The sequence below is a fragment of the Hakea prostrata genome, chromosome 11, assembly GCF_041222555.1.
Source record: "Hakea prostrata isolate BN-2017 chromosome 11, UWA_Hpros_2, whole genome shotgun sequence".
In the NCBI taxonomy this organism is placed as follows: domain Eukaryota; kingdom Viridiplantae; phylum Streptophyta; class Magnoliopsida; order Proteales; family Proteaceae; genus Hakea; species Hakea prostrata.
The window spans coordinates 23,548,350-23,560,345 of record NC_142610.1 but is presented as its reverse complement, the minus strand read 5'-3'; the positions used below and the strand labels follow the sequence as shown (position 1 = coordinate 23,560,345).

General features: G+C 36.3%; 2 pseudogenes; both read right to left on the bottom strand.

Moving 5' to 3' along the window:
- Positions 1 to 370: 370 nt before the first annotated feature.
- Positions 371 to 3,501, bottom strand: LOC149001034 (chalcone synthase pseudogene; annotated as a pseudogene).
- Positions 3,502 to 4,769: 1,268 nt separating this feature from the next.
- LOC149001033 (chalcone synthase pseudogene) lies at positions 4,770 to 10,954 on the bottom strand (annotated as a pseudogene).
- Between the last annotated feature and the right edge of the window lie 1,042 nt (positions 10,955 to 11,996).

The window sequence follows — 11,996 nt, the reverse complement described above, 5'->3', positions numbered from 1 at the left end:
ATGGAATTACTCAGGGATATTGCTGAAAATTTCACTCCTTCAAAAAAAGAGAGTGAAACACTTTTCTATGCTAGGTAGAGAAGTAGACTTATGGAGTGTTGTTGTATGCCACACTCTCAAATTGAGCTCCTTTTCTATAAATTCATGACTTATATATACACTGTTTTCCCCATAGAAGGATGGTATAGCGATTCTAACTAGGAATGACAAAGTACGTATCAAAAAATAATTTTAATACCATTAAATTTTATTACAAAAGTACAAAAAAAAACATATATGATACAAAGTTATCTTGGCAATCAATCTTGTTTTGTTACCCTTCGATTATATTACAATTATTCGTGTTTCCTTTGTCCCTAGTTTGCTAGTACTATTTAGGGTCAGCACCAACTACCAAAGCTGCCGCACCATCTGCAAAAATTGCCATCCCTTGTAAGGCATGTAAGTCTGTTTCATCTAGGCCTTTGAAGCCACTGATGGAGTTCAACTCTGAGCATACTACGAGCACACGAGCCCCTTTATTCTTTGCAAGATCCTTGGCCACACGGAGCACTGAGCCACCACCATAGTATCCTAGTCGAACATTTGGGGAAAAGGCCATGGAGTTTGATAAGCTGTAAGTGAACACGCAGTGCGCCAACACCAGAAATGGTAGTGAATACGATGTGAGTGATCTTTTATTTTGGCTGCCCCCACTCGTTGATAGCTTTGGTTGCTGCTTCCATGGCCAGCTTAGTACCTCAGTCACCATAATATCTTGACGTGTGTTGAGGGATGGAGCTTTTGGATCACAAAGTGTTGGATTCTCTGAGATCTTCTCATCGGTGAGGTAGGTAAGGCATTTGATGATTGTCGAACTGTTACCTGTTTTGAAAAAATCAAAACAGCCATTTTCTTGAGAAAATTGAAAATCAATCTATATGAAATGATCCGATTTGCCATCTTTTGAAAAATCAGGCTGCAGGAAATAATATATAATACTTACAAATACGTTTGAACTTCTCCTTCAACTCAAACTTGTGCTCACTCTTGGTGGTTCTGAAGTACAAGTCTGGAAAATCAGTTTGGTACATTGTGTTGGTTGGATTTGCAGTTCCAATAGCCAGAACCGTTGCTGGACCATCAGCATGCAGAGCTTCATAGATGAATCCGTCGGATCCGATAGCTTGTCTTTTGCATCGCTGACCTCACAGCTTATTTCACATGAAATCGACAAGGAGTTAGTACAAGGCTTTATATAGAAATAGAGTCCTTCTACCTCAGTGTCCAGGGGCTCTTGTAGTTGTGGCTCTAGGACTCTTGAGTTTCAGTGTTTTGGTTTACATGAAGGTAGGTGTTTTAGATTACATAAAATATTGACTAGGGTTTTGTACCAATAAGTATCAAACTCTTCTTGGCCAAAGGGTTCAATCAACAAGAGGGTCTTGAATACAATGAAACTTTTAGCCCTGTTGTCATACACACTACTATTCACCTAGTTCGATCTCTAGCTATCTCCCACTCTTGGTCTATTTGCCTACTTGACATCCAAATTCCTTCCTCCATGGCTTTCTAAATGAAATAGTCTAAATGAGACAACCACCAGGGTTTGATGTCACTTTTCATCCAAACTATGTTTGTTGATTTCACAGATCTCTTTATGGTCTCAAACATTCTGTCGTGATTAGTTTGATCGTCTTACTTCCTTCTTTTTGGAATTTGGTTTTGTTGGATCTAAAATTGACACTTTTCTTTTCATTTATCATGGTATTTCTGATCCACTTTTTATCTTAATTATGTGGATGACTGATAACTCTATGAAATAGAGTTAAGATTGGTAACTTTATACTTGAGATGGCTTGATTTAGGAATATTTTGTCTTTGTTTTATTGTTAGTATTCATTAGATGTTGTCTTATTTAGTCTTAACATGTTGCATCTTGTTTAGTTCATTATTGTCACTCTTACATGAATTTCTATTTAGATTTGTGGATGAATTTGATTGTTTCTCTTTCTCTTGAAAAATGTTGGTGAAGAGCCATAATAGGAGAAGAATCTGTCCTCTAACTTCGCTGTAGAGTTTGCTGCAGCAATATGGAGCAGAATATTCTTAGATCCAATTCAAGTGGAAATTACCAGAAGGGCTAACTTAAGAGGACATTACTCTTGTAAATGCATGACTGTTCTCAGCCCTTGATCTAAGGAAGAATGTTCTAATCCTAGTGCCAGTGGTTCTACCCTAATGATGAGTGCATATTATGGAAGAAAGAAGGAGGAAGCAAGGAGAGAGGGGAGATTGTAACACACGGCTAAGGAAAGGAGGAGAGGACACGGCTGAAGCAAGGAGAACCAAAGCTGGACTCATGCGGAAGCATTGAAGGCTGCTGGAGAAGTTGATTTGCTGGAGAAGAAGGCTGGAGCTCGTGCGGAAGCATTGAAACTTTAGTTTCTTTTCATTTTTATAAACTTATCTTCTCATCTTCTAGCTTAATGTTAACTATAACTACTGGTGTGTTTTAATGTCTGTTATGGGCTAAACTTGTGTTGTGTTGGGATGATAGTAGTACCTAACCTGAATTTTGAGATGTATTTATCATGTGTTCTTCAGTTTTACTACAATACAACTTGTTGTCAATGAATTCAGCATGATATATATTGATTAATTTTGGTTCTTGATGAATCTTTCATGAACGATTATTATGATTGAGTTAGTTGGAAAGTTAATGTAGTCTAAATGTTTGTTGAATTGTGTGAGTTAATATAACTTTTAATTAGTTTGTGTTAATTAGTAGGTTGGGTAGGAATACCCAATTACATCACATTACCATTGAGTGGATTGGGTTTAAATTGCGTTCATATTTCAATTCTTCATAGGAATATGTATATGTTGATTTTCGATGCTAGCTTATGTGTATTGGAAAATACCATATTACCATTCATTAAAAGTTCTTAATATATTTTGGGGTTGTAGTATTACTTTAGTATTTGCATTATAAAATTCAGGGGAAGGGAAACTTGATTCCCAACACACTTTTGACTCACTAAGTTCCTTCTATTGCTCAATCTCCAATTTAGTTCGTTAGTTTAATTAACTGTCATTTGGTCATTTAGTTAGTCAATCACAAATCAACATTGTTAATTTCGTTTGAATCAATTTTACTTTTACATTCAAAGTTAAGTATAGAATTCTCCATGGGATCGACACTCTACTTATCATTTATTACTTGATTGCGACACGTGCACTTGCGTAACATCTTTGTACAAAAGCAACAATGACATAAATGTTATTGACAGTTCTGAAGTGTTACTATCAAAATTTATGATTGCTATTTCCTCTGTCTTTGCTGTCAAAGATTTTTGGTCCCTTACATTATTTTCTTTCATGTCTGTATCTTTATTCCCTAATGATATTCACCTTTCTCAACAATAATATATTACTAACTTTCTTCATAGGGCCAACATGAGTGATTGCAAGACTGTTACCAATCCTTTTTCTCCCTGTACCCAGTTGAGCAAAGCTCATGGCTGATCCTACATTGTACATAATTATTATGGGGGTGCTATAGTATGCTACTATAACTCATCCTGACATACAGTTTGTAGTCAACAAAGTTTGTCAGTTTATGCAAAGTCCAACTCTTGATCATTGGTCTGTCAAAAAGGATTCGCGCTACTTAAAGGGTACACTTTCTCATGGAACAGTCTTCAACAAATCCACTAATATGACTTCAACAAACTTCTCCAATGCTGATTGGGTTGAATACCCTGATGATCATAAGTCTAAAGTTTAAGATCTAATAAGGGTGTCAATCAATAAGTTTGGATTGGATTACACGACAATGTACGTGGTTCGGTTGATCTCAACAACCTACATTCATGGGAATGTGATTTGCTCCCTAGAGTTTGACTGCCATACAAATTACATATTTATAGTTACAAGAGTCCTTATTTAACATTAATCTTGGACTCTTATTCTAGAGTTTGAATTACACAAGTTATCTATTTCAGTACAATTCTGAGTCCATTATAAGGCCTCAAAAATGGGTGACATGCACAACCAAAAATCCTCAAAGAGCATAGTCTAGCTAGACTTGAAATAACTTAAAGTGAGGAGAAGTATTGCGCAACACTTGGCTGGGTAACTAATTGATCAGAAAAATAAGAGTTTCAAAAGCATACATTCAAAAAAATTATAAGGCAAGAGCCGTGGGATAATAGAATCGATATAGGTTCCAAAATAATGCTGATGTCGACATTCAACAGCTCCATTTTGTTCATTAGTATGAGAGCAAGAAAGTATATGGTCAATACCATGTTCTTGAAGAAAAGAAATTTCACTCCTTCAAAAAAAAAGTGCGAAACACTTTTCTATGTTAAGTAGAGAAGTAGACTTATGGAATGGTTTCGTATGCCACTCAACTGAGCTCTATTTTCTATAAATTCTTTACTCAGGGATATTGCTGAAAATTTCCCTTCTTCAAAAAAAGAGAGCGAAACACTTTTCTATGCTAGGTAGAGAAGTAGACTTATGGAGTGTTGTCGTATGCCACACTCTCAAATTGAGCTCCTTTTCTATAAATTCATGACTAATATATACACTGTTTTTCCCTTAGAAGGATGGTATAGCGATTCCAACTAGGAATGACAAAGTACGTATCAAAAAATAATTTTATTACAAAAGTACATAAAAAACATATATGATATAAAGTTATCTTGGCAATCAATCTTGTTTTGTTACCCTTCGATTATATTACAATTATTCGTGTTTCCTTTGTCCCTAGTTAGCTAGGACTATTCAGGGTCAGCACCAACTACCAAAGCTGCAGCAGCATCTGCAAAAATTGCCATCCCTAGTAGGGCATGTAAGTCTGTCTCATCTAGGCCTTTGAAGCCACTGATGGAGTTCAACTCTGAGCAAACAACGAGCACACGAGCCCCTTTATTATTCTTTGCAAGATCTTGGGCCACACGGAGCACTGAGCCACCACCATAATATCCTAGATGGCATATCATCACACGTCAAACAGTTGGGGAAAGGCGAAGGAGTTTGATAAGCTGTAAGTCAACACGCGGTGCACCAACACCAGAAATGATAGTGAATACGATGTGAGTGATCTTTTATTTTTGCTGCCCCCACTTATTGATAGCTTTGGTTGCTGCTTCCATGGCCAGCTTAGGTACCTCAGTCACCATAATATCTTGACGTGTGTCGAGGGACGGAGCTTTTGGATCACAAAGTGTTGGATTCCCTGAGATCATTTCATCGGTGAGGTAGGTAAGGTGTTTGATGATTGTCAAACCTGTTACTGTTTTGACAAAATCAAAACCGCCATTTTCTTAAGAAAATTGAAAATCAATCTATATGAAATGATCCGATTTACCATCATTTGATGAAAACATGCTTCAAGAAATGATATATATTACTTACAAATACGTTTGAACTTCTCCTTTAACTCAAACTTGTGCTTACTCTTGGTGGTTCTGAAGTACAAGTCTGCAAAATATGTTTGGTACATTGTGTTGGATGGATTTACAGTTCCAATAGCCAGAACCGTTGCTGGACCATCAGCATGCAGAGCTTCATAGATGAATCCCTCGGATCCGATAGCTTGTCTTTTGCGTCGCTGACCTCAAAGTATTATTTCACATGAAATCTACAAATAGTTAGTACAAGGCTTTATATAGAAATAGAGTCCTTCTACCTCAGTGTCCAAGGGCTCTTGTAGTTGTGGTTCTAGGACTCTTGAGTTTCAGTGTTTTGGTTTACATGAAGGTAGGTGTTTTATATTACATAAAATATTGACTAGGGTTTTGTACTAATCAGTATCAAACTCTTCTTTGGCCAAAGGGTTCAATCAACAAGAGGGTCTTGACTACAATGAAACCTTTAGCCCTGTTGTTAAACACACTACTATTCGCCTAGTTCTATCTCTAGCTATCTCCCACTCTTGGCCTATTCGCCAACTTGACATCCAAATTCCTTCGTCCATTGCATTCTAAATGAAATAGTCTAAATGATACAACCACCAGGGTTTGATGACACTCTTCATCCTAACTATGTTTGTTGATTTCACAAATCTCTTTATGGTCTCAAACAGGGCCCTGGTGCTTAGTTTGATCATCTTAGTTCCTTCTTTTTGGAATTTGGTTTTGTTGATTCTAAAACTGACACTTCTCTTTTCATTATGTGGATGACTGATAACTCTATGAAATAGAGTTAAGATTCGTAACTTTATACTTGAGATAGCTTGATTTAGAATGATTTTGTCTATGTTTTATTGTTAGTATTCATTAGATGTTGTCTTATTTAGTCTTAACATGTTGCATCTTGTTTAGTTCATTAGTATCACTCATACATGAATTTCTCTTCAGATTTGTGGATGAATTTGATTGTTTCTCTTTTTCTTGAAAAATGTAGGTGAAGAGCCATAATAGGAGAAGAATCTGTCCTCTACCTTTGCTGTAGAGTTTGCTGCAGCAATACGGAGCAGAATATTCTTAGATCCAATTCAAGTGGAAATGACCAGAAGGGGCTAACTTAATAGGACATTACTCTTGTAAATGCATGACTGTTCTCAGCCCTAGATCTGAGGAGGAATGTTCTAATCCTAGGGCCAGTGGTTCTACCCTAATGATGAGTGCATATTGTGGAAGAAAGAAGGAGGAGGCAAGGAGAGAGAGGAGATTGTAACACACGGCTAAGGAAGGGAATAGAAGACACGGCTAAGGAAAGGAGGAGAGGACACGGCTGAAGCAAAGAGAACCAGAGCTGGACTCATGCGGAAGCATTGAAGGCTGCTGGAGAAGTTGATTTGCTGAAGAAGAAGGCAAGAGCTCATGTGGAAGCATTGAAAGTTTAGTTTCTTTTCATTTTTATAAACTTATCTTCTCATCTTCTAGCTTAATGTTAACTATAACTACTGTTGTGTTTTTAATGTCTGTTATGGGCTAAACTTGTGTTGTGTTGGAATGATAGTAGTACCTAACCTGAATTTTGAGATGTATTTATCATGTGTTCTTCAATTTTACTACAATACAACTTGTTGTCAATGAATTCAGCATGATATATATATATTAATTAATTTCGGTTCTTGATGAATCTTTCATGAACGATTATTATGATTGAGTTAGCTGGAAAGTTAATGCAGTCAAGATGTTTGTTGAATTGTGTGAGTTAGCATAACCTTTAATTAGTTTGTGTTAATTATTAGGTGGGGTAGAAATACCCATTTACCTCACATTACCATTGATTGGATTGGGTTTAAATTACATTCATATTTCAATTCTTCATTGGAATATGCAAATGTTGATTTAGGATGCTAGCTTATGTGTATTGGAAAATACCATATTGCCATTCATTCCAAGTTCTTGATATATTTTGGGATTGTAGTATTACTTTAGTATTTGCATTATAAAATTCAAGGGAAGGGAAACTTGATTCCCAACACACTTTTCACTCACTAAGATCCTTCTATTGCTCAATCTCCGATTTAGTTCATTAGTTTAATTAACTGTCATTTGGTCATTAAGTTAGTCAATCACTAATCAACCTTGTTAATTTCATTTGAATCAATTTTACTTTTACATTGAAAGTTAAGTATAGAATTCTCCGTCGGATCGACACTCTACTTATCATTTCTTACTTGATTGTGACACGTGCACTTGCGTAACATCTTGGTACACAAGCAAAAATGACATAAATGTTATTGACTGTTTTGAAGTGTTACTATAAAAATTTATAACTGCAATTTCCTCTGTCTTTGCTGTCAAAGATTTTGGTCCCTTACATTATTTTCTTTCATGTCTGTATCTTTATTCCCTAATGGTATTCACCTTTTTCAACAAGAATATATTACTGACTTTCTTCATAGGGCCAACATGACTAATTGCAAATCTGTTACCAATCCTTTTTCTCCCTATACCCAGTTGAGGAAAGCCTATGGCTGATCCTACATTGTACAGAATTATTATGGGGGCGCTATAGTATGCTACTATAACTCATTCTGACATACAGTTTGCAGTCAACAAAGTCTGTCAGTTTATGCAAAGTCCAACTCTTGATCATTGGTCTGCTGTCAAAATGATTCTGCGTCACTTAAAGGGTACACTCTCTCATGTAACAGTCTTCAACAAATCCTCTAATATGACTTCAACAACCTTCTCCAATGCTAATTGGGTTGAATACTCAGATGATCATAAGTCTACCAGTGGATGTGCTATCTTCCGAGGGCCCAACATCATATCTTGGAGTTCTTGAAAATAATCCACTATTGCTAGCTCCAGTACAGAGTATGAATATTGAGCTATCGCTAATGTTGCTATTGACCTCACTTGGCTACAAACTCTACTTCATGAGCTTCATATATTCCTAAGTGTTGCACCTATACTCTGGTGTGATAATATTGGTGCCACCTATGTCACTGCAAATCCTGTCTTTCGTGCTCGTACCAAACATGTGGAGATTGAATTCCACATTGTTCGTGACAAATTTGCCAAAGGAGATCTCCATGTTCCTTTCTTATCTAGTAAGGATCAACTGGCTGACATCTTCACCAAGCCGCTATCTACTCCACATTTCAGCACCTTGCTAGCCAACCTCAAGGTCACTTCACCTCCCTTGAGTTTACGGGGGCGTATTAGGGATACCCAAGAGCGTGTGGATTCCGATAACATTGTCTTAAATAAATCCAAACAAACAGTTTCTCCTTTGCATCTGTGATTTGAAGTGCCCTTTTTTTTCCTTCGTGAAACCATCATAGAGCTTGTAGACGAAGTCTTCTAATGAATTGTATAAAATATTATCTTGCGTGCAAGCTTTTTCTCTCCTATTACTTTAAGTTGAATAACTTCGCTACCGACGATGGAGAATATCGATTAACATGAAAGTAGACCGATGAGAAATATTTTGTTTTGTCATAGGGATTGTCCATGGTATGGAATTGGGTACCGATCCTTCCAAAATCAATATGATAGGATATCATATGAAATTGGGTGGCCCAAATTGAACAAAAATTCCCCCATCCTTCCTTCAAAAATTAACTTTTTTATGAACGAGGTTCAATATTACATACATTAAGCATTGCTCCTAACTCCTAACTCTATCCCCTTCTTAAAGAAATCAATGATTATGGATATAGTAAGATTCAACCTGAATAGTTACGTACAATAAGGGTTTTCCGGTTTCAGTCTTGGTTCAGGTTTGGCTTGTTTTTGGCATTACTGGGCAGCTATAATTTTGGTGTCAATTTAGGTTACATTTACCATGTACATAAATTCATCAGTATGACAAAAAATCTTTATTCAATGAAATTCAAGATACTAATGATAATAAATTGGGTTTTATCATTCAAAGTCGAATTATATAACTGAATTCATATCCGAATTGGAACCGTTTAAACCTGAATGGTTACATTTACTCTAGTTTTGCTTTCGGCTCACGCACTCACCTCATTAAAACTGAACTAACACCTCAAGCTACGGAAGATCCAGTTTCTTAGTTTCTCCAGTATGATATACATAGCAAAATTAGGGAGAACAAACCATGTAGGGTCCCTTTTTACAGGACAACCTTCCTTTCTCAACCTTCTCAATTAAAAGTTCAGTAAAATTGAAACCTCCCCTTTATTGATCACCAAAATCTAACAAAGGATCTACCTATAAATATAACCCACCTCCCTTGCACATTCATATCACATAATATCTATTACAACGTCTTCATCATGGATAAGGCTTCAATCAAGCTGGCCATTTTACTCATTTTTTTGCTCAATGCTTCAGGTCTCAAACTACTCTCCAATTTACTCATGCACACACACTCCATCATTTGCATAATTCTTTTTTCCCTGCCAATTTGATAAATTCGTGATAATTGTATATCTTTATTCTGCAGATATGTTCCCAAGCGTGCATGGAGATGGAGTGGTGACGAATGGGGAAATAGGAGGGTCATCAGGGATACCCGATTGCGGTCCTAGGTGCCATGTTCATTGCACCATTGGCAACCGGTTTTGCACATGTTTGTGCGGCGAAACTTAAACCGAATCTACCAGCTTTGTTGGTTTGCATTGGGGGCCACTGGGTCCTAAGTTGTCTTAAATAAAATTTAATGGGGATGGTTCCTCCTTTCCTTTGTATTAGTTTTAATTTTATCTGATGAAACTGTAATATCCATTTAAGTAATAAAAAATTTATTCTATGTTATTGCTAGTTGAGCGCTATGTAGATCTAATAAGGATGTCAATCAATAAGTTTGGATTGGGTTACACAACGATGTACATGGTTCGATTGATCTCAACAACCTACATTCATGGGAATGTGATTTGCTCCCTAGAGTTTGACTGCTGTACAAATTACATATTTATAGTTAAAAGAGTCCTTATTTAACATTAATCTTGGACTCTTATTCTAGAGTTTGAATTACACAAGTTATCTATTTTTTTTTTGTATGAACTGTCTCATGTGTGTTTCAGTACAAATCTGAGTTCATTATAATGCCTCAAACATGGGTGGCATGCACAACCAAAAGCCCTCAAAGAGCCATAGTCAGGCTGGACTTGAAATAACTTAAAGTGAGGAGAAGTATTGCGCAACGCTTGGCTGGGTAACTAATTGATCAGAAAAATAACAGTTTCAAAAGCATACATTCAAAAAATTTTAAGGCAAGAGGCATGGGATAATAGAATCGATATAGGTTCCATAATAATGCTGATGTCGGCGTTCAACAGCCCCATTTTGTTCATTAGTGTGAGCGCAAGAAAATCTATGGTCAATACCATGTTCTTGAAGAAAAGAAAAAACAGTTCGGTTCATCTGCCCAATCACTATGAATCCACTTAAATGCAACTAGAAAAGAGATTCCCAACAAGCAACTTAAATCTCTTAAAAAAAAATAACAACTTCTGATTTATCAATCATGGGATAACACCAAATAAATTTGTTACTAATACCTTAGTCTCAATTAGTTTTAGTTTATCCATTTCCAGCATTACCCTCACATATTTAGTTAAAAAATATTATCCATGAACCATATCTCCAAACTTCGCGAGAATCTACGAACTCAGCAAGAAGCACATGATAGATTGATTTGGTGCCCAGCACCGAATGGTATTTTATCTCCCAAGTCTGCTAGGGACACAATTCGTCACCACAAATTGGAAGTCTCCTGGGCAAGAGTAGTGTGGTGTTCTACCAACTAGGCTCGCTTCTCATTCATTACTTGGCTTGCATGTAAGGAATGTCTCCCAAGTGAGTGTGGATTCTGATAAGTTTGTCTTAAATAAAACCAAACCAACAGTTTCTCCTTTGCATCTGTGATTTGAAGTGCCCTTTTTTCTTTCCCATTGTGAAACCATCATAAGGCTGGTAGACAAAGTCTTCTAATGAATTGTATAAAATATTATCTTGCGTGCAAGCTTTTTCTCTCCTATTACTTTAAGTTGAATAACTTCGCTACCGACGATGGAGAATATCGATTGACGATGGAGAATATCGATTAACATGACAGTAGACCGATGAGTGATATTTCATTTTGTCATAGGGATTGTCCAAGGTATGGAATTGGGTACCGATCCTTCCAAAATCAATATGATAGGATATGATATGAAATTGGGTGGCCCAAATTGAACAAAAATTCCCCCATCCTTCCTCCAAAAATTAACCTTTTTATGAACGAGGTTCAATATTTCATACATTAAGCATTGCTCCTAACTCCTAACTCTATCCCCTTCTTACAAAAATCAATGATTATGGATATAGTAAGATTCAACCTGAATAGTTACGTACAATAAGGGTTTTCCGGTTTCAGTCTTTGTTCGGGTTTGGCTTGTTTTTGGAATTACTGGACAGCTATAATTTTGGTATCAATTTAGGTTACATTTACCATGTACATAAATTCATTAGTATGACAAAAAAAAAATTATTCAATGAAATTCAAGATACAAAAGATAATCAATTGGGTTTTATCATTCAAAGTCGAATTATATAACTGAATTCATATCCGAATTGGAACCGTTTAAACCT